This window comes from Callorhinus ursinus, unplaced genomic scaffold (assembly GCF_003265705.2).
Source record: "Callorhinus ursinus isolate GAN/ISIS: 27379988/994484 unplaced genomic scaffold, GSC_fseal_2.0 scaffold39, whole genome shotgun sequence".
Classification (NCBI taxonomy): Eukaryota; Metazoa; Chordata; class Mammalia; order Carnivora; family Otariidae; genus Callorhinus; species Callorhinus ursinus.
The window spans coordinates 9,230,820-9,255,408 of record NW_027397101.1 but is presented as its reverse complement, the minus strand read 5'-3'; positions in this window follow the sequence as shown (position 1 = coordinate 9,255,408).

Below are 24,589 nucleotides of genomic sequence, written 5' to 3'. Positions count from 1 at the left end.
AAAAAAATGTCTTTATTTTTCATTTTTAGAGTCATATTCTATCCCTTCATAGTAGTTACCCTTATTTTTGGTATATATATATATGTTTTTCTCTCTTTAAAATTTTGAGCTACAGTTTCTTCTAACATATCAAAATATACCCTAAATCTCTAGTGTATGGCTTTCTTATAGTCTCCTGCCTGAGCACATTCTTTCCCCCCCTTTTTTTTTCTTTCTTTTTTTTTAAATCCTCTTCTTTCTTTTTTCAAACACCTTCTTATCAATTCCTTTTTTAAAATTTTTTATAATTTTCATCTTTACAGTCATATTCCATCCCTTCATCATATTGGCCCTTATTTTGTACATATTTAAAGTCATTCTTTCTTTAAAATTTTAAGAGACAGTTTCTTCTAACAGATCAAAATACACCTAAAATCTAGTGTGTGGCACTGATCTATGCACCAGCCTGATCATATTTGATCATATTCTGTTTTTTTTTTGTTTTGTTCAGTTTTTGTTTTTTTATGTTTCTTTTACTTTTTTTTCTCTCTTTTTCCTCTTTCTTTTTTCTTTCCTTCCCTTTCTTTTCTCCTGGTTTCAGATTTTTTCTAATTTGTTTAGAGTATATTTTCTGGGGATGTTCTTAACCAGTTAGCATTTTGTTCTCTCATTGATCTATTCTTCTCTGGACAAAATGACAAGTTGAAAAAAAATCATCTCAACAAAAAGAACAAGAGGTAGTACTGTCTGCCATGGACCTACTCAATACGGACATTAGTACGATGTTGGACCTAGAGTTCAGAATCATGATTTTAAAGATACTAGCTGGGCTTGAAAAAAGCATGGAAGTTATTAGAGAAATTCTTTCTGGAGAAATAAAAGAAGTAAAATCTAATGAAGCCTAAATCAAAAAGGCTATTAATGAGGTGCAAACGAAAATGGGGACACTAAATGCTAGGATAAATAAGGCAGAAGGGAATCAGCCATATAGAAGACCAAATGATGGAAAATAAGAAGCTGAGAAAAAGAGAAACAACTACTGGATCACGAGGGCAGAATTTGAGAGATAAGCGATACAATAAGATGAAACAACATTAGAATAATTGGGATCCCAGAAGAAGAACAAAGAGAGAGAGGGGCAGAAGTTATATTGGAGCAAATTACAGAGAGAACTTCCCTAATTTGGGGAAGGAAACAGGCATCAAAATCCAGGAGGCACAGAGAACCCTTCTCAAAATCAATAAAAATAGGTCAACACCCCAACATCTAATAGTAAAACTTATGAATCTCAGAGACAAAGAAAAATCTTGAAAGCAGCTCGGGAGAAGAAATATGTAACCTATAATGGTAGAAACATTAGATTGGCAACAGACCTATCCACAGAGATCTGGCAGGCCAGAAAGGACTGGCATGATATATTCAGAGCACTAAATGAGAAAAATATGCAGCCAAGAATACTATATCCAGCTAGGCTGTCACTGAAAATAAAAGGAGAGATAAAAAGCTTCCAGGACAAAAAAAAAAAAAACTAAAGGAATTTGCAAACACAAAACCAGCCCTACAAGATATATTGAAAGGGGTCCTCTAAGCAAAGACAGAGCCTAAAAGCAGCATAGACCAGAAAGGAACACAGACAGTATACAGTAACAGTCACCTTCCAGGCAATACAATGGCACTAAATTCATATCTTTCAATAGTTACCCTGAATGTAAATGGGCTAAAGGCCCCAATCAAAAGACACAGGCTATCAGATTGGATTAAAAAACAAGACCCATTGATATGCTGTCTACAAGAGACTCATTTTAGACCCAAGATACCCCCACATTGAAAGTGATGGGGTGGAAAACCATTTACTTACCATGCTAATGGACACCAAAAGAAAGCTGGGGTGGCAATCCTTATCTCAGACAAATTAAATTTTAAAACAAAGACTATAATAAGAGATGAGGAAGGACACTATAACCTACTTAAAGGGTCTATCCAACAAGAAGATCTAACAACTGTAAATATCTATGCCCCTAACATGGGAGCAGCCAGTTATATAAGGTAATTAATAACAAAAGCAAAGAAACACATTGACAACAATACAATAATAGTGGGGGACTTTAACACCCCCTTCACTAAAATGGACAGATCACCTAAGCAAAAGATCAACAAAGAAATAAAGACTTTAAATGAAACACTGGACCAAATGGACTTCACAGATATATGCAGAACATTCCATCCCAAAGCAACGGAATACACATTCTTCTTTAGTACCCATGGAACATTCTCCAGAATAGATCACATCCTAGGTCACAAATCAGGTCTCAGCCAGTACTAAAAGATTGGGATTATTCCCTGCATATTTTCAGACCACAATACTTTGAAACTAGAACTCAATCACAAGAGGAAACTCAGAAGGAACTCAAATACATGGAGCCTAAAGAGCATCCTATTAAGATTGAATGGGTGAACCAGGAAATTGAAGAAGAATTTAAAAAAATTCATGGAAACAAATGAAAATGAAAACACAACTGTTCAAAATCTTTGGGATACAGCAGAGGCAGTCCTAAGAGGAAAGTATATAGCAATACAAGCCTTCCTCAAGAAACAAGAAAAGTCTCAAATACACAACCTAACCCTACACTGAAAGGAGCTAGAGAAAAAACAGCAAATAAAGCCTAAACCCAGCAGGAGAAGAGAAATAATAAAGATCAGAGCAGAAATCAATGAAATAGAAACCAAAACAACAGTAGAGCAGATCAACGAAACTAGGAACTGGTTCTTTGAAAGAATTAACAAGATTGATAAACCTCTGGCCAGACATATGAAAAGAAAAGAGAAATGACCCAAATCAACAAAATCATGAATGAAAGAGGAGAGATCACAACCAACACCCAAGAAATACAAACAATTATAAGAACATATTATGAGCAACACTATGCCAGCAAATTAGATAACCTGGAAGAAATGGATGCATTCCTAGAGATGTATCAACTACCAAAATTGAACCAGGAAGAAATAGAAAACCTGAACAGACCTATAACCACTAAGGAAATTGAAGCAGTCATCAAAAATCTCCCAACAAACAAAAGCCCAGGGCCCGATGGCTTCCCAGGGGATTTCTACCAAACATTTAAAGAAGAATTGATACCTATTCTCCTGAAACTGTTCCAAAAAATAGAGATGGAAGGAAAACTTCCAAACTCATTTTATGAGGCCACCATTACCTTGATCCCAAAACCAGACAAAGACCCCATCCAAAAGGAGAATTACAGACCAATATCCTTGATGAACATGGATGCAAAAATTCTCACCAAAATACTAGCCAATAGGATCCAACAGTACATTCAAAGGATTATTCACCATGACCAAGTGGGATTTTTCCCTGGACTGCAAGGTTGGTTCAACATCCGCAAATCAATCAAAATGATACATTATCAAAAGAAAGAACAAGAATCATATGATCCTCTCAATAGATGCAGAAAAAGCATTTGACAAAGTACAGCATCCTTTCATGATCAAAACTCTTCAGAGTATAGGGATAGAGGGTACATACCTCAATATCATAAAAGCCATCTATGAAAACCCTACAGTGAATATCATTCTCAATGAGGAAAAGCTGAGAACTTTCCCCCTAAGGTCAGGAACACGGCAGCGATGTCCACTATCACCACTGCTATTCAACATAGTATTAGAAGTCCTAGTCACAGCAATCAGACAACAAAAAGAAATCAAAGGCATCCAAATCGACAAAGAAAAAGTCAAACTCTCACTCTTTGCAAATGATATGATACTTTATGTGGAAAACCCAAAAGACTCCATCTCAAAACTGCTAGAACCCATACAGCACTTCAGTAAAGTGGCAGGATATAAAATCAATGCACAGAAATCAGTGACATTCCTATACACCAACAAGACAGAAGAGAGACAAATCAAGGAGTCAATCCCATTTACAATTGCACCAAAAACCATAAGATACCTAGGATTAAATCTAACCAAAGAGGCAAAGGATCTGTACTCAGAAAACTATAAAATACTCATGAAAGAATTGAGGAAGACACAATGAAATGGAAAAACGTTCCATGCTAATGGATTGGAAGAACAAATATTGTGAAAATACCTATGCTACCTAGAGCAATCTACACATTCAATGCAACCCCCATCAAAATACCATCCACTTTTTTCAAAGAAATGGAACAAATAATCCTAAAATTTGTATGGAACCAGAAAAGACACCGAATAGCCAGAGGAATGTTGAAAAAGAAAAGCAAAGCTGGCGGCATCACAATTCCAGACTTCCAGCTCTATTACAAAGCTGTCGTCATCAAGACAGTATGGTACTGGCACAAAAACAAACACATAGATCCATGGAACAGAGTAGAGCCCAGAAATGGACCCTCAACTCTATGGTCAACTAATCATTGACAAAGCAGGGAAGAATGTCCCATGGCAAAAAGACAGTCTCTTCAACAAATAGTGTTGGGAAAATTGGCCAGCCACATGCAGAAAAATGAAACTGGACCATTTCTTTACACCACACTCAAAAATAGACTCCAAATGTTGAAAGACCTGAACTTGAGACAGGAGTCCTTCAAAATCCTAAAGGAGAACACAGGCAGCAACCTCTTCTACCTCAGCCGCAGCAACTTCTTCCTAGAAACATCGCCAAAGGCAAGGGAAGCAAGGGAATAAAGGAATTATTGGGATTTCATCAAGATAAAAAGCTTTTGCACAGCAAAAGAAACAGTCAACAAAACCAAAACACAGCCAACACAATGGGAGAAGATATTTGCAAATGTCATACCAGATAAAGGGCTAGTATCCAAAATCTATAAAGAATTTATCAAACTCAACACCCAAAGAATAAATAATCCAATCAAGAAATGGGCAGAAGACATGAACAGACATTTTTCCAAAGAAGACATCCAAATGGTCAACAGACACATGAAAAAGTGCTCAACATCGCTCGGCATCAGGGAAATCCAAATCAAAACCTCCATGAGATACCACCTCTCACCCGTCAGAATGGCTGAAATTAACAAGTCAGGAAAGGACAGATGTTGGCCGGGATGTGGAGAAAGGGGAACCCTCCTACACTGTTGGTGGGAATGCAAGCTGGTGCAACCACTCTGGAAAACAGTATGGAGGTTCCTCAAAAAGTGGAAAATAGATCTACCATATGATCCAGCAATTGCACTACTGGGTATTTACCCCAAAGATACAAATGTAGGGATCCGAAGGGGTACGTGCACCCCGATGTTTATAGCAGCAATGTCCACAATAGCCAAACTGTGGAAAGAGCCAAGATGTCCATCGACAGATGAATGGATAAAGAAGAAGTGGTATATATACACAATGGAATATTATGCAGCCATCAAAAGGAATGAGATCTTGCCATTTGAAATGACGTGGATGGAATTGGAGGGTGTTATGCTGAGTGAAATAAGTCAATCAGAGATAGATATGTATCATATGACCTCACTGATATGAGGAATTCTTAATCTAAGGAAACAAACTGAGTGTTGCTGGAGTGGTGGTGGGTGGAAGGGATGGGGTGGCAGGGTGATAGACATTGAGGAGGGTATGTGCTATGGTGAGCGCTGTGAAATGTGCAAGACTGTTGAATCACAGATCTGCACCTCTGAAACAAATAATGCAATATATGTTAAGAAAAAAAAAGTAGAAGATAGCAGGAGGGGAAGAATGAAAGGCGGGTAAAACGGAGGGGAAGATGAACCATAAGAAATGATGGACTCTGAAAAACAAGCTGAGGGTTCTAGAGGGGAGGGGTGTGGGGAGATGGGTTAGCCTGGTGATGGGTATTAAAGAGGGCACTTTCTGCATGGAGCACTGGGTGTTATGCAGAAATAATGAATCATGGAACACTACATCAAAAACTAATGATGTAACATATGGTGATTAACATAACAATAAAAAATTTTTAAAAAAATAAAGAAAATAATTTCATTTACAATAGAGTCAAAAATAGTAAAGTGCTCAAGAAAAAAAAATTAACCAAAGAGGTGAAAGATCTGTATGCTGAAAACTATTAGACACTGATGAAAGAATTTGAAGAAGACATAAATAACTGTAAAGATATCCCATGTTCGTGGCTTGAAAGAATTAACACTGTTAAAACATCCAAACTATCCACAGTAATCTATAGATTCAATGCAATCCCTATCAAGATATCAATAGCATTTTTTACAGAAATAGGAAAAACAATCCTAAATTCATATGGAACCACGAAAGACTCTGAATAGCCAAAGCAATCCTGAGAAAGAGGAACAAAGCTGGAAGACATCATGCTTCCTGATTTCAAACTATATTACAAAGCTATAATATTCAAAGTGGTATGGTATTGGCATTTTAAAAAAACTGCATAGATTAATGGAACAGAATAGAGGACCAGAAATAAACCCATGCATATATGTTCAATTAATTTACAACAAAGGATCTAAGAAGATATCATAGGAAAAGGACAGTCCCTTCAATAAATGATGGGAAAACTGGACAGCCACATGCAAAAGAATGAAACTAGACCACTATCTTACACCATACTCAAAAGTTAACTCAAAACAGGTTAAAGACTTGAACATAAGAACTGAAACCATAATAATTCTAAAAGAAAACACAGTCAGTAAGCTCCCTGACATTGATCTAGGCATTATTTTTTTTCATTTGATACCAAAAGCTAAAGCGACAAAAGCAAAAATAAATAAGTGGGACTGCACCAAACTACAAAGCACAGCAAAAGAAATGATCAACAAAATGAAAAGGCAACCTATAGAATGGGAGAAAATATTTGCAAATTATATATCTGATAAGGGATTTAATATCCAAAATATATAAAGAACTCACACAACTCAATAGCAGAAATATCCACAAATAATCCAATTAAAATGGGCAAAGGACCTGAATAGACATTTTTTAAAAGGAGATATTCAAATGGCCAAAAAGTACATGAAAAGGGCCTCAACATCACCAAACAGTAGGGAAATGCAGATCAAAACCACAATGAGATATCACCTCACACCAGTTAGAATGGCTATTATCAAAAAGACAAGCACTAACAAGTGCTGGTGAGGATTGGAGAAAAGGGAACACTTGTACACTGTTGATGGGAATGTAAATTGGTACAGCCACTATGGAAAGTAGTACAGAGGTTCCTTAAAAAAATTAAAGATAAAACTACCATATGATCCAGCAATTCTACTTCTGGATATATACCCAAAGAAAATGAAATAACTATCTCAAAAAAGATACATACACTCCCAAGTTCATTGCAGCATTATTTATAATAGCTAAGATATGGGAACAACCTGAGTGTCCATCCACAGATGAATGAATAAAGAAAACATGATTGATACACACACACACACACACACACACACACACACACAGACACACACACACACACACAATGGATTATTATTCAGTCATGAGCGAGAAGGAAATTCTGCCATTTGTAACAACATGGATGAAACTTGAGGTCATTTTGCTAACTGAAATAAGTCAGCCAGAGAAAAGCAAATACTGTAAGAAATCACTTATATGTGAAATCTTAAAAAGCCAAACTCATTGAAACAAAGAGTCATTACATGGGGCAGGGGTTTAGGGGAAATGGGAAGATGTTGCTCAGTGGTACAAAGTCACAAAATGAATAAATTCTGGGGAGCTAGTGTACAACATGGTGATTAAAGTTAATAATACTCTATTATATACCTGGAAGTTGCTAAGAGAGTAAACTTAGAAGTTCTCACCACAAAAAAGAAAAATAAGGTAATGGATGTGTTAACTACCCTTATTGTGGTAATCATTTTGCATTATATACATATATCAAATCATCACATTGTGTACATTGAACTTATACAACATTACATGTCAATTATATCTCAATAAAGCTAAAGGGAAAAAAACACAGGCTGCATAGATCACAATCCAGTAACTGGATCTTATAAATTAAACTGTAAATATTCAAAGAGAAGGAGACAGACCCATGATTCTAAAATGAAGTCTCCTTTTTTGGCTATATGATCCAAGTCTAGATGGAAGAAAAAAACAGAACTTGCAGTCCTTCTGGGAATCAAGTTTTCACTTCCCCAGAAGCATACAAAGGTGAATGACAGTGAAAATAAAAAATAATAAAATAAAATAATAATAATAATAAAGGGAAAATAAAACTCTGCCTCCCCTTGGCTCTAATATGTGGATGTATAGACAAAAATTACTATAGACATCATTTTATTTCTCTTGAGGAATTTTAGAGCTATAATCTTATGTCTTGAGGCTTTAGAGTCATATACCATATTGAACACACACACACATATATAAAGTCTCACTTTATGTACATAAGACACCAAAAGCTGGAGATAGGCTGTTAAGAGTTCAAGTTTGCCCCCTATTCCCCCCTATTCCCAACCTGAGGAATTTGGGACCCTATGAACCATTCACTGCAGAGTTCTAACTGTTCACCCTAGGAGTCTCACCTCCAGTCAACCATTTGTGATGAATAAGCTGAAAGGCAGAGACCCAACTCAGGCATTTATTCACAGCAAGAGATACTCTAATGTTGCAGCCCTACAGTCTTGGCAACCAGGCCTTGGGCCATCTCAGTGATTCTAACTTTTAGAAGGAAGGACAATCTGTGGGATGACTGACCCCTTGGGGACATGCACAAGTCACACATATTCTATCAGTCCTTTCTATCTAACCCCACTGAGGTTTCCCTCTAAAATATCCCTAGTAATCACTCTGTTTCACTCAAGATGGTGTGAAAGAATTATAGTTGAAAGATAAGATTGTAATGTGCTCTGAGATCACTAAAAATACATTTGCTATAGGTCAGCTCCAGCTATAAACAAGGGGCTCTGGGCACTACAGGTGTAGCAATTACTACAATTACTAGCAATAATTTTTTGGGTTTCAAGCGCAAAAAAATAATCAGACACTGCTTCTCTGCTTTTAGAATTGCAGAGCAGGGTTATTCCATAAAATACTTAAAATCCCTAAACCAACTGAATGAGAATCAGATCTGGGTCTGTCAGCGTCTTGAGAATTAGAAATGTTCTACCTCCAGTGTGTCAGGCAGTAAGGAGCCAGACATGTGCAGACTGAACAACGTCCATTCCTGACCACCCACTTAAGTATTAGTCAACATACGTTTACTGAGCACCTCCTAGTGCCAGGCACTATGATAAATGCAAAGATAAAGACAACATATTTCCAATGAGTTGATAGTCTTCTAGAAGAAATGAAGCAAATGCATAAAGATTGTAATGTAAGGGAGGATGTATTTATATTTTAGGAGAAGTATAAATTGTGTGGTCTTAAAAGATAAATGGAGTTTTTATCCACAGAAAGGGAAGTAAGATGATCGGGCCAGAGGGAACAACTCAGGAAGAGGTGGAAAAGCACTGGATTTGTTAGAGAGGGGACATGGTTAGAGTTGTGTATGTACAGAAGTATGATTTCCCCTAAATGATAACCTGAGACAAGAATTTGGGTAAATATAGCTTAATTAGGAATGATTCCAGGAAACTCAGGAGAGGGAGTAGTGAAACCAGCCAGAACAGGGAAGGAAAGACAATGAAGGGTGACCTTATGGCTTGTCACTGTGGGTTATTGGAACATGATCCCTCTAAAGACCTGCTGAAAGACTGTAGAACATAGGTCAGAATTGTCCTCACAAGGAAGGAGGAAGCTGAGATAGCTATCCACCAACTCCCTTCTCTCAGTGGTTGAGGGTTACTGCTTCAGGGATCTTAACGCCACGACACTTCCAGCTAAGCATGTTCCTGCAACTGGGAAAGTCCTAGGTAATGAGACACAGGGGGTTGAGGCCAGAAGCCCTTTTGGTATACAGAGAATGGTCTATTGAAGCTGTAGATGACCCTACAAGGGTGAGCCACTAATAGCATCTGCTACAGGGAGTAAAGCTGAAACACCAAGTTATGAAGCAACACCAAAGACCTTGTATTCCATTCATCTGTATTCAAACCACTAAATATTTCAGGGTCCTAGGTATTCTGAAAGGAAAAAAAAGGAATTAAATATGATTCCTCCTTCAATGGGCATACATTTCTCAAGTAAGGGTCTGGGTTTTACTGTCTAGTGTGTAGCCACTAAAAACGTATGAGGAGGTGAGTAACCTGACCAGACCATCAGTCTCATAGTGGTGAATGCCATGGGCTGGCAGAGATATTTGACATGGAAAAGACATTTAAGAAGGGCCTGCACTAGAGTGGTAATGATGGAGAATGGAAAGGAACGTGTGTGTGTGTGTGTGTGTGTGTGTGTGTGTGTGTGTGTGTGTGTTTACAGGACAAAATAAAACTGGCAAGACGTGCTTGCTGATCAGATACAAAAGATGAAGGTGAGGGAGGATGCAGGAAATTCAGATGTGTAGCCTTGGGGAAACACTGGTAGCATAAACAGAAACAAAAAAATCAGAACAGTAAAAGATATAGAGAAGAAATGTTCATTTTTTTTTTTTCTGTTGAACTTGAATTCACAATACAACTCTCTCCTGCTATGCACCATCTTGCTCAGTATTCCAGTTACTTCCCCCAAATTGGGGCTCCAGGCCACTGGCAGTTTATAAACCCTAACAGTCATTTCCAGGTCTTCTGGGCTCACAGAAGCAGAACTAGATGTCTAAGGCACATCCATTGTCATCAGCTCGCAATAAACACCAGGCTTTAAAAAAAAAAAAAAAAACGGGATAGTCTTTCTTTTCACAAAAGCACAAGCCTGTTCTCACTAGTGGGGCCAATCTGGTCTGAGCAGAACATAAAGTCTCTCCCCAAATGGAGGTTAAGACTCAAACAAGAAAGAACACCTGGCTTTAATGACCTGGGCAATTGGGAGTCTTCTTTCTAAAGTGGTACCACAGGTGGTTCCCGCATGTGCATCTGTCAACATAAAAATACTTTCAATCCTTGTCAGAACATTTATAGCATTCCCTGCTTCTATTTGAACCACAAATATAACTGAGAGAATTGAGGGTTTTCCCTTCTGAGGTTTCTTGTTGCTGTTTGCTGGTTGGTTGGTTGGTTGGTTGGTTGGTTTTTAAAAGGGAAGTGAAGAGCTACCCTCCACCAAGGTTTGGCTTAGAAACTCCACCAAGTCACCAAATGGTGGTATAGATTCATAGTGATTGTGCTTACTCAACTTTTTCTGTCAAGGAAGGAGGTGTACCCAGGGGGTTGTGCCCCCACCTACAGGATCTCCGTGGGAAACCAAAATCACAGTGCAAGGTATTAGAACACCGAAGATTTCTACAAGGGGATAGATTAGTAGGGTGAGCCCTAAGGTCAAACCACAATAACACACAACTGTTAACTAATGATTCAGAAATTGGGAGCAAAGAGGCTATACTGGTAAATGAGATTGGGTGAAGGGGGTCTAGTGTGAGGAAATACCAACCAGTTGATGAAATCCCTTCTGGGTGCCAAAGGGATACTGAACCCTACTTTGTCCTCATTGTCCTAGAGCCAACTAGCCAAACTCAGCTTCATCTGTTCTTTATCCACAGCCTGCTTAAATTCCTGTTGGGAGAGTTGTGATCAGAACTAAGAGTGCCACCTACAGATGCTTAGTGCTAAATATGTATTAGAAAATCTGAAGAAAGTCATTCACAGCCCATTTTACAAGATCTTAGTAGATCTCAAAGAAGGGAGAGAGAGAGAGAGAGAGTGTGTGTGTGTGTGTGTGTGTGTGTGGTGTGTGCTCATGCACATATGCCTGAGCTTATTGGGGGAGGGAGCAAGTGATAGACCAGGAGAAAAAAAATGACTGAAATTCTGGATCTGAGGGAGGCTGGAAGGGTGCTGGTGACGAATACTGGGGAATTCAGAAGAGGACTTTAGGAGAGAGGATGAGCTCATCCTAACCCTGTCCTCCATCCCCCCAGCACACTTAGTCTGAGCCCGTAGTGGGACAAATTCTCACCTCTTTCTGCCAGCATTTCACGCACTTCTTTGAGGACTCTGAGCTCCTAGAATTTGTGAGAGGTAGTTATAAAACGTCTACCTCCATGTTTCTTACATGGGACTTCCAGTGGCTAAGCGAAGTGGCATGGCTGTTCCCTCCCCCTGCTTATCACTGGTTGGTGTAGCCTTGCTACTACCATCCCATTTTCACCACCCCATCTCAGCCTACTGGCAGCTACTAATTTTCTCAATACCTGATCTTTTCTTAAAAGAGCACTAAGCATCAAATTGTAAACCATCAAGACCTTAATATTTTTTTCTTCAGTTAAAGAGTTAACATTTAAGCCAGGGGAATATATCTCTAATGATAAAACTTTGAACAAATAGAAAAGGTATTTTGTAACATGGATCCTTCTGTGAATCCTCAAATTACATCATATAAAATTTGCCTATATGTGTTTAACTTTATCACAAATACTAAATTAACACTTGCCTTTCTATGTGTTATAATGGGAATAGTCAGGAAGAATGGAGCGCAAAACTCAGCTCTACACTCTTTTAAGCTATATGACTTGGGCAAGTCATTGAACTGTCCTAAGTGTCAGTTTCCTAATCTCCAAAGTGTGTGGGGAGTGGGGGGAATACCTCCCTCACAGATTTAGTGGTTAACTTTAATCGTTTAATTCATCCTTAAAGTAAATCCAGTGCTTCACACATAGTAAGTGCTCAATGAATGTTAGTTGCCCTCTTCATTCTTCTCCTTCCAGTTCAGTAACTATTTCTGGGCCAGCTTGCTTAGTGGACTTCACTATATTTCAGGTAGTTTTTTCCCATGACCCTCAGGTCATATTTCCCCTTATTAACAGGTCATTACATTAGTTAAACACTTTCTCATGCTTGTCAGTGACATCTTAATTTAAACATAAATTCTCCTGACTTCAAAAGCCTTCTTGTAAAACAGATGAGAGGAAATTATACTCTTCTGATCACAGGACCACCATTTAGCAGGTACTAGGTTTTCTTAATAAAAAGTACCAAGATAGTGCATAGAAGGAAAAATATTTGCCAGAAACTCTAAAGCATACAAGAGGAACTAAGGGGAAAGTGAGTTATAATCACATTGTTGATTCTTTTTCCCTTTTATTTCTCTTGGGAGTAGAGTTCATTTTCCTGGCTCCCAATACAATGACACCATAGTGGATGTATGCATATTTTTAGAAGAGCTGTATTATTGTTAACCTAGTACAAGTGCTGCTTTTAATCATCCAAGTCATGCCTGAGCGATGGGTCTAACACAATAGGGAGACAATGACTAGACAAATAGGGCATTTCCTGAAATGTGCAGGAACATAATCAAGCAGGGGAATTATCCAAAATTCCATCATGTACACAATACTTATCTTCTTGAGTCAGGAATGAGGGGATATTTCTCAGTATATTTCCCACTGAACTGACCCTTTTTTTCCCTCCCTCCACCCCTTTCAAAATCTAAAAGAGAGTGATTTCCTCCTCCAGTGAAGTCAGACCATCCATGTTGCTACATGCGGTTTGAGGGATGACATGAGAGAGGAAATGAGGGACGAGAAAATGTGAGCTCTATTCTCAGAAGCTGACTCTGATTGACAGCAGGTAAGAACAAGGTGAGGAGGAAAGGAGGAGGCACCACAGTCACCCACTCCTGACTCAAAGCCAGAGCCCATTGTTCTGACCACACAAGTGTGACTGGAAAACAGCAAAGTGTAACCCTCGTTGCTTTCTCTAAAGACATTCACCTTCTGCCTTTTAAGGGCAGTTGCAGGCAGAAGGAGATGAGGGTGGAATCACCAAAGTTGATTCAGACTCAAAGAAGCTGAAGGAGAGGTTTGATGAGAGAATCATGGCATGGAATGGTAACATGCGGCTTTCAGAGCCATGGGCCTGTGGCGTAGTGGCAACCAGCACAAGATACCACCAACATGCTTACTCTACTGATCTTCAGAGATGGTCAGTGGGAGACAGGCAGAAAAGGAGGAATTTATAGCTTGCCTGTGGAATCTGGATTCACAAAAAGTTCAAGATTGAAAGTAAACTACTCTGAGATCAACAATAACCTCACAGACTCACAGTCCCCAGCTAGTGTTCCAAACATTCATTTGTTGAGACTTGAGCATATGTTTCCCCCTAGGAACAGTGTCATTTGTATAGTTAATTCCAGGCTGGCCTTCATAATCCATGCTCAGTCCTGAGAAGCAGAAGCAGCAGCAGGACTCCATTGATCTCAAACTGGGATGCTCCCCGTCCCCACAGGAGCAAGCCACAAAGTACCAGGGACTCCAGAGTCACAGGATATACATGGATGTCTTCCCTGAATCAGTTTTACTTGATGATAAGTCATTTTAAACATGACATGTAGACGATATATGGGATAGAAGGCTAAATTCACATGAAACTTTAAAATAAAACCCGGATATGCACAAAAACTGTAAATAGGAGTTAACTCCATGATTATTTTATATAAATTCACATTGTTTGACTTGATTTTTTCCCAACAAGCATATCTACATTTATTTGGGGGGAAAATACATTTTTAAGTAAATGAAGTGTGGACTCTTTAAGAAATCTCTCACAGAACAAATTCAGGCTGTATCCCCAGACATTGTTGATTGGCTCCCATCCAACACTAAAGTCTTTCCATGAGCAAGTCTGAGAAGCATGGAGATGGAAAGAATCCTGGACAGACCGGAGATTTAGAAGACTAGTGTGCAAGGCCTAGCTTTCATCACAAACCATGTGATACTGAGCATACTATTTGTGATTGCTTATTCACCCAGTAGACATTTACTGAACACTTACTATGTGCTGGATACTGTGAGCTAGGAAGTTCTTCATCCATAAAATGAGGATAGTAACATAGCATACAGTATTATTAAAGTCAAATAAAGTACTATACAAGTACAGAAGCATTCCATAACTACAGTTCTACACTGATATAGGATACTTCGCAATTTGAGGCACTTTATGGATTAAGAAGAATTCCCTGGATTAATCTTTGAACCTAACCATTATGTACACTTTCTATGCAGGGAACATTATGTTAGGGTACCAGGGAACACATCTTCCTCTCCCTGTTTCTTTCTCTTCCTCTCTCATATGACCTATGGGGTCACAAATGAGGCCACATTCCCATTTCGAACTCAATAGCTACTGATCAACTTTTAGGATCAAAAAAGAGAATATATCAGTTCAAAGGACCCTCCTGATCCTCTAGAGCCCCATGATGAATCCATTACTCTTTCAATGTATCACAAAGAAAATCTTTACTTGGAAAGGATATTCATGTGTCAGGTGTTCACAGTCATGAGCAGCTCCGAAGAAAAGAGAAGCTAAAACAAACAGAAATGGAAATATTTTCCACTAAAGAGTGTCACTGCCTTCTGGAGTTAAGGTAGCCCTGACTTCTGCAAGGGAGTTCCCCGGCTGCTCAGGTCTGCATCCCAGGATGAATGCAAAGTATACAGTCTTCTTGAAGGAACTCAGCTTTGGAGGCTGAGTTTTCAAAGTTCATAAGAAAGTTAAAAAAGTTCATAAGAAATTAAAAAAGAAAAAGAAGCAATAAAACAACCCCCAAACTAAAGAAAATGGTTGTTTTCACCTCAAGGTAAGCTTTTTCAGAAACTGGGGGTTAGAGCCACTGGAGAAGACTATCATGAAGGATGGGAATGCCACCAATGAATCTGGTTGAATCCCACTGTTAGGGTTGAATGCAGTTAACTCCCCTCAGGCCAGAAAAAATTACAAGCCTTTTAATTTTTTGGTTTTTAATCCTTAGACGGGTTATAGGCTAATTTAAAAAAGCTTTGACAAAAGCATCTAGAAGCAAAGGAACCAATGTCATGGTTAAGTTGATTCAAAAGAGAATGAAGAGGGGAACCTGGGTGGCTCAGTCATTGAGCTTCTGCCTTCGGCTCAGGTCATGATCCCAGGGTCCTGGGATTGAACCCCACATCGGGCTCCCTGCTCCGCGGGAAGCCTGCTACTCCCTCTCCCACTCCCCCTGCTTGTGTTCCCTCTCTCACTGTGTCTCTCTCTAGCAAATAAAAAAATAAAATCTTTAAAAAAAAAGAGAGAGAGAGAGAATGAAGAGACTACTTCCTGACCACATCTACAAGAGGCCACAGACACAAGCCCTTTTTTCAAATGAACTCATTTATTAAGCACCTGCTATATATGAGACACTGGAAAGGTGCTCAGGGAACTAAAATGAGGATAGATAACCCCTGAGTTCTATTTCTTCACTATGTACTGGGAAAACAAATCCTACCAAAATAGCTTTGTAGAAGGGAGTCTGTTAAGAGTTATCAATGCATGCTATAGAAGTACATAGGAGACAGACATTAATTCTGAGAGAAGATCTGAGAGAGCAAATTGAAGGAGAGATATTTTAAGATGATAAAATGAAAGGATAACATAAGTTGATGAAATTGCAGAGATTAGTTATTTGGTAACTAAAATAGTAATAATTGGCCAAAATGTCCAGTCATGAAAGAAGGAGGAGGAGGAGAAAAGAGAGAGAGAGAAAGGGGGAAGGGGGAAGGATGGAGGAAAGGAGAGAAAAAGGAAATAGATCAGCAAAACATGCTTGCACCAATTAGCTGCACCGTGCTTATGCAGTACCAGTCTCCCCAATTTCCCTTAGGTTACTAGCCAATTTAGAGACAGGACATTTAGCAGATACTGTCGGTTGCCTCTCCAACATCTGTCCTCTTTCTTCCAGCTTTGTTCAAGTAGCCTTGAGCCTTAACACGGGCTGCCTCATCCAGAGCTACAGAGATGGATTCTGATTGGTCCAGCCTTTCATGTAGCCTCAGCCCTCCCCTGACCAGTGGTTTGTTCAAGAAAAAACATGTGACACAATTCTATTCAATGACACTGCAGGACTTGGAGCAACGGAAGAGACCATTTTTTTTCTTTTCTCTCTGCATATCATCTTGTCTGGATTTGATGCTTGGAGCTGCTTGTAGAGCAGGAAACAGAAGAAGGCTGACTCTCAACAATTACACCAATGAATTAACCCACCCTGGAATCCCTGCCTCTCCACTTCATGCTGTATGAGAAAATAAATATCCTTACCGCTTCAGCAAGCTGCTTCACATTTCTGTTACTTGTACTGAGGGAATCCTAACTGATACCAGGAAGTATCATATCTTTGATCTGCTATGGCTAGGAAATGGGCACAGATATGGACTCTAGGAGATGGTTCATTGTCACCAGGGTTTGCATGACATAAATGTAGTAAAGCCTTCCTATAAAACTTACTGAGGCCCAAATTTGGTTCTGATCAGCATCCTCCACATTCCTCTCTGCAGGCTCTCACATTTGTTTGTCTACTGGGTCATGGATATGGAGGACTCTCACATTGGATTCATCTGGCACTGAGATTAGACAGAAAAGGGCCCACCATGCGGGAGAACTGAGAGGAAAAAGGAGGTAAGGGATGAGGGGGTGGCCAGAATGATCACACAGGCTGATGAACAAAACCATGGTGTCCAAACAACTGACTTTCAGCAGCAATGCCTCCTCCTTGCATATGACATATAAACACCTGGAATATCATACATTTATCCACAACTTCCTATTTCCAAAGCACTTGGAAACATAATTTCACATATATCTGATGCTCAAGAAAATACTCATGAGCTAGGTAGAGCAGGTATTTCCACCTCCATTTAATAGATAAACAAAATAAGATCCAGAAACATGAAATGAACTTGGAAAGCTACACAGTTGGTGTTGAGGGGAACTGGACTTTGGATTCCCTTCCCTAAAAAGACCAGGAACATAAGAATATAAATATGAACATGTTTAAATATATTTAATAATAATTAATATACTTAATTAAATACAAATATAAATTACAAGGGATTCAGGCCATGGGTAGTTCTTACATACTAATAGGAGCAAGAGAAAAAATACATTAGAACAAAATATAAGAGATGCACAAAAAAACTTTGAGGGAAGTGTTTTACTCCCGGATCATCTGATATGTAATGCAAGAAATAATTTTCACCATACCATATTCAGTAGAGTTCACCAAGGTTTTTTTTTTTTAAGCCTCTATGATGTAGAAGGTGCCCCTTGGGCTGAGTCTTAAAGGATGCACTGAAGTGAGACAGGGAAGCCTGGAGGCAGGGAGGAAACCCCAGGCAAAGAGAACATGTTATGCTACCATAACAAAGAGTTATTTATCAGCTTGGTGCAGGGGAACTTCAACCAGCTTCATGTTACTGGAGCACTGGATGCAGCAAATGCTAAGGACAAAGCACAAAAGTGAAGCACCAGAAAACCACTGTCTTCCAAAGGCTCAGTCCTGCCCTCCACAGATAGCCAGCTAAGGAGTTTGGGCTCTCTTGTATAAGTCCATGGCCCTCAAACTTTTTCTGCTCATATACTCACTAAAATAACTTAAAGGGCGCCTGGGTGGCTCAGTTGGTTAAGTGACTGCCTTCGGCTCAGGTCATGATCCTGGAGTCCCGGGATCGAGTCCCACATCGGGCTCCCTGCTCAGCAGGGAGTCTGCTTCTCCCTCTGACCCTCTTCCTTCTCGTGCTTTCTATCTCTCATTCTCTCTCTCTCTCAAATAAATAAATAAAATCTAAAAAAAAAATAAATAAAATAAAATAACTTAAAAACTGTGTGTCTCATGTCTGCAATTTAGTATGAATTTCATGGAAAAAAACAAGGTGGACTGATGGGTATATAGATGGATGGCTAGATATGTGATAAGGCAAATATATTAAAGGTTTATAGAATCTAAGTGGTGCATATACTGTTTACTGTATAATTCTTTAAATTTCTCTGTATGTTTAAAATTTTGTCACAATAAAAATGTGGAGAAAAATCCACATTCCCCCTCACACATATTTAAACTTTTTCATCATAGGTTTATTTTTTAAATAAAAGGACATAGAAAATGTTACACATTTTATAAAATGAAAAAAGAAATGACTATTGAAACAAATATTGTATTTTATGATTTGATAAATAGATTTTAACTACCCTGTTGATAAAGCACATTAAATCTGAGAGAAATCACGTAAAATATGCATCCTTAGTTTGTATACAATTATCGGGGAAACTGATAGCTCCCATGCATTCTAGTTACATTCAAAAGAATTACCATCATTAACCTTTTACTGTTTCAGCTGACAGATCAAGGTATAGTGATTAACCATTAAAGGAAGTTTTTTCTTTTTTTTTAAGATTTTATTTATTTATTCATGAGAGACAGAGAGAGAAAAAGGCAGAGGGAGAAGCAGGCTCCCAAGGAGCAGGGAGCTGGACGCGGGACTCGATCCCAGGACCCTGGAATCATGACCTGAGCAGAAGGCAGCCGCTTAACCATCTGAGCCACCCAGGCGCCCCGGGAAGTTTTTTCTAAAAACCAGTATTTCAAGTTATCTCTTTGTTTGATATTCAGGGGTTTTTATATCCTAGGGCAATGTACCAAAGTAAAATTTAAGATGGGTAAAAAGCCTATCTTTCTTTAGTAAGGAGTAGAAGAATCTTGTGATTGCAGGCTTGTTCAGATATTAAAGACCTAAAAATTGATTTTTTTAAAATCCATTCATGCGGGGCACCTGGGTGGCTCAGTCAGCTAAGCGGCTGACTTCGGCTCAGGTCATGATCCTGGGGTCCTGGGATCGAGCCCCGCATCAGGCTTCCTGTTCAACGGAGAGCCTTCTTCTCCCTCTCCCTCTGCCTGCCGCTCTGCCTACTTGTGCTCTCTCTCTCTCTGTCAAATAAATAAATAAAATCTTTAAAAAAATAAAATAAAATCCATTCATGCACAGGGGGCCTGGGTGGCTCATTTGGTTAAGTGTCTGACTCCTGATTTTGGTTCAGGTCATGATCTTAGGATCATGAGATCAAGCCCCAAGTTGGGCTCCATGCTCAGCAGGGAATCTGCTTGAGATTCTCTCTTCCCTCTCCCTCTGTTCTGCTCTTCATGCTCTCTCTAAAATAAATAAATAAGTCCTTTAAAAAGTAAGTAAAATAAAATCCATCCATGCACATGTACCCCCTTGAGAGTGTGTAGCTCCACTTGGAGACTCTTCTCTAAGTAGGAAGTCATCAGCTATAAGATGTGCTGAGAAAGGACAGGATTGGTTTTAAACCATGACTCTGGAATGAGTGTAGAAGACAGATTTACGGGGTCAAGAATGGAGGGCTCAGGGATACCAGCTAAGATGATATTGCAGTCACTGGGATCTAAAACAGGAGAGAGATTTTAGAGCAGGAGCTGAGGAAAGAATTTAAGAAATACTTTCAAGGGGCAGCGCTCAGCTGGACTGAAGACTGACCAGATGCAGAGAGAAAAGGAAAGAAAAAGCAGAGACTGACCATTTGACCCATTATGGTAAAATAAATATACTCTATAGAAATTTAATATGTGTACAGTCTGGTGAGGATAATACATGTTACAACATTATAAAAATTTCTGCAACCATTGATGGTACCTTTTCTCAGTTATATTAAAATGTGACAGTTCAACCTAGAGACTATCCCTCAATGCTCTAGCTTCCATCTCAAGGGACCACATGTTCAAGGGCTGACTGGGTCTTGGGGGTACCTGCAGAGTCCCAAGCTACAGTCAAGGCAATTGGAAGAATATGGAATGAGAATTAGGGGGAACAGAATATAGGCCCTGCTCTGCCTCTACTCTTTCCTGTGTAACTTCAGAGAAATCACTTAACCTCCTTGACCTTCACTTATATCATCGAGAAAGCAGAAGATGTCAACAAGATGGTCTGCAAAGTCCCTTGCCTCCCTAACCTTATTACAAGGCTCAAAAATCAATGGATTCTGGACAAGCCAACTCCATAAGAATAGTGAGAGAGTTAAGAGTTGAATGAAGAATTTGACAGATCATGAAGATGAATTAGCTGCAGGGAGAGTCAATAGGTGTAAATTGCTGTAGGCTTGGGGGCTTTCTGCAGCCCCTAGTCAGCACCCGGAGGGAGAAGGTGCTAATGATACTATGGGGACAGAACTGCTGATAGTTATTAAGCAGCAGGCAGTGGAAAACCCAAATTTACACTAATGTAATCTGAATCAGTGCCAATATCAGCCCAATGATGGTCGTCGGGGTGGGTGACAGCACTCTGAGAAGTTGAAAATGATGGCTAATAATAACGCGTGGAGTTAAGCCAATATATGCATTTCTTCTTTTTCTTTTAAAAAGACCCCACTATACTAGCAGGTGCTTCTCCCTAGATAAAGAAAAGTGTTCATTTTTTCCAATAGTCTATAAAGAGATAGGCCTATCTTCTTTTTAAACAAGTGAAAGAAAGAGCACTGGTACAGGTCTTTGCATTTTCTACCTGAGCTCACATTTGGATCCAAGGTGAGTTATCGGAAACAAAGCAAGAAGGCTGGGTTATGCAGTGGAAGAGAAACAGAAGCACAGAGCCAATAAACTGAAGCTGGTATCCCAGATACATGAAGAACAATTCAATTAGAACCAGTCCCTCTTGGTAAAAAAAAAATCCATGAAATCAGGGTAAGAGAGCCAGACAGACCAATCTCCTGACTCCACTGGGGGCAGGCAGAGCTCTCCACTTTTTCAAGATCTGTTATCTCACTTTAGCACAACTCTGTGATCTCCAACCTAACCAATTCCATTTCCAAGCAGATACTGCATGTGAATTTGCTTAGGAAACAGATAATTACTGTATTTTTCTAAGTGGATTTTGCTATTTTTATAACCATTCACCCCCCTGGAGCCCTTCAGACCAGCATGGACACTGTTCCAAACACCCTACACATTCCATTGTCACCTAGAACATTTACTCCTCCCTGCCCAAGTCCCTGTACCTAAACCAAGTTCATCCTTCAGATCTCACTATCTTTGAAGCCACCAGCCCTCACTCCATCTCTAAGCTCCTATTATTCTTATAGACCATGAAATTATTAAAATTTAGAACATGATTTCCCTAATTGTTTTCATTCTTAACAAAACAGTTTTGTTATTGTTTACATTCTTGCAGCTGAGGGACATCTCCTACCCTTTGTTTTAACCTCCTGTAATCCTAAAAACAGTTTGAGGCAGTTGTTAACACTCTAACACAACCTGTTTCCCAGGACTCCACAGTGGCAAGTTTGTCTTTCCTATCCTTCATGCCCAGAAGTAGGTGTGGGTGTGACAGTTCCTGAAACAAAAGTAACTTGCCCCAGCATCTACCTGCCCTGCACCATGCCTGGTAGGGCCTTAGCCTCACTTCCTAACATCTCATATATCTCTCAGACACAGTCTCTCAGAGGTTCCTCCTGCAATAGCACAGGAGACCAAGCAAGACCCCAGTGTCAGGGGAGATGGAATGTCATGGAGGAAGAAGAGGAAAAAGATAGTGACTGAGAGTGTGGAGGCTAAGATGTGTTCCCACTGTGGAATGAGGAAACATGAGTCCCACAGGGCAAGGACAGCCTGCAAGGCAGTTGGAAAAGTGCCCATGAATGAAGGCACCTAGAGAAGAGGACAGATCATAGTTTGGACATTAGAAAAATGGGAAAGTAGAAGAAATCAAAACTCAAGCATCAGGAATTTAAGCACAGTCACCAGAAAGCCCATGAAGTAGGACATGCCTGATCCTCTGTCATCTCAAGTCACCTTAAAAGCACAAGTATGATAGAGCAGGAATGGGAGCCACCAATTTTCCAGAATCATATTACCAGTCACTGAGTTCATCTGAAAAATGTGTATTTTTCATTGATTAAAAAATAAATACAATCTTGTGTCAACAATGCCTCCAAAGTATGTGTGGAAAAAACAACATAGCCTGTTTATTATAAGAGATATTCTCCTGCATATGATGCATAGCAAATAGGATACATAACTTGTAATAACTCATTATATATTATATAACTCATAATAACTTATTAGCCAATAACAACTTAGTAGCCAACACATATATGAAACCAACTTCAACAACCTATGAAGTTAAAATGTGCCAGGCAAATATTTGCAAATATTAACTCCTTTAACTCTCACATCAACCCTGTTATTAGCCCCACTTTACAAATGAAGAATCTGACATACAGGCAAAGTAAATGTCTTTCCTAATGTCACCCAGATGCTAAGTGGTGGGACTGAGATTTGAACCCAGCATGTCTGACTCTACAGTCCTTAGTCTTAGCTGTTTCTTCCCACCTCTGTGTCATTTTGCCTATTAAGTTGTACTCTCTAGCCAGATGACATAGAGATGACACAGTGGCAGCAGTTTATTTGCCATTTTATGTCCCCCACCCCAATACCTAACATCCAGAGCCTAGTTCCCTGGGTCATCCCAGTCTGAAACTCCTTAGTCAGCCCTATGTCCTACTTCCAGAAAACAAAATCTGAAGAATATTTATAGGTTTATTGGACTAGTGTAGATAAATAATCTAGAACATTCTATGTGCCAACTCTTTTTTTCATTTTTAAACCATTATTACAGTGGATAGACATACTTTTACTGACAATGAAAGAACACATTGCTCCTTCCTTCTCCTTGGCCACCAAGCCGGCAAAGCTTTCACTCTCTACCACCACTCCAACCTCCACCCCCAGGGATGTAGCCTATGAGCCGTATCTCCTCCCCATGGACCCATTGCCTGGGCTGCACAGTCTCTCAACATCTCAGAAAAGCAAGGATCCTCTTCCTCGCTGACACCCCAAAACCTCAGCATCTGTTCATTGATCTGCTGACCATGAAAAAGTAAGTGAAAATTTTAAAGTTTTCCAAAACTCAATTTCAAATGTTTTGTCACATTCACAAGCTGGGGGAACTTACATTCAAATTCTGGCTTAATTTCCATAAACAGATATTATGAAAATACTGTTTTTCCTAATGTTTGAAAATCAGAAGAATCCTCCCAGACTCCTGGAATTTCAGGAGGGCAATGCCTTCACTTCACCATTGCTGCTTTTCTGGACTTTCACACACAGGTGGCTTCCTTCACTGCTCCTTTGACAACCTCTCCCCCTCATTTCCACACAGCATTTCCACTGCTCCTTCCTTCCTTCCTTCTTTCCCAGACTGGAGGAGGCTAGAGAGACTGTGTCCCCCTGGGTTATTCTCCACTGCCTTAGTATATATGGCTTCACTTCAGGTGTGTGAAAGTAGCCACTGAGTTCATGTCATTTACTCTGCTTAAACATGAAATAGACTCTACTTGATTGAGGGTAAAAATATGCTTTTGAAGAAGGAGTCAGTGGAGGCCCATATTTACAGGACATTTATTGCTGCCACTTTATGGGGAAAATTAGTCTTTTATGCTTTCAGTAATGATTCCCCAGACCCTCTTTTCAAACCACCATGCTCATAAATTCCTTGTTTTTAAGGCAGGGCAAAAATGTGCTAAAGCGTGCTCTTCCTCACTCACCAGCATCATCTGGTAGAGGATGGAGAGGTATCCTCAGAAGAAGACAGTCTGCTGGCCAGGTCACGATGCCAGCAGGCTGCCAGGCCCTCCCTGGACACTTCTTCCAGGAGTGGGGGCAGTGCTATATAACTGAGGGAGTTCATCCAGACAGCACACATTTCTTAGAAATACAACTGGCTCTTTAAAGAAAGGAAAGCCCAGGCATTGGGAAAGGAAAGCCAGGTCAGGCTCTCTGGGCTTTTACTGCGGTTGAATGATGCTAGCCAGACGCTATTTGAAGAGGGTCCCCTCAT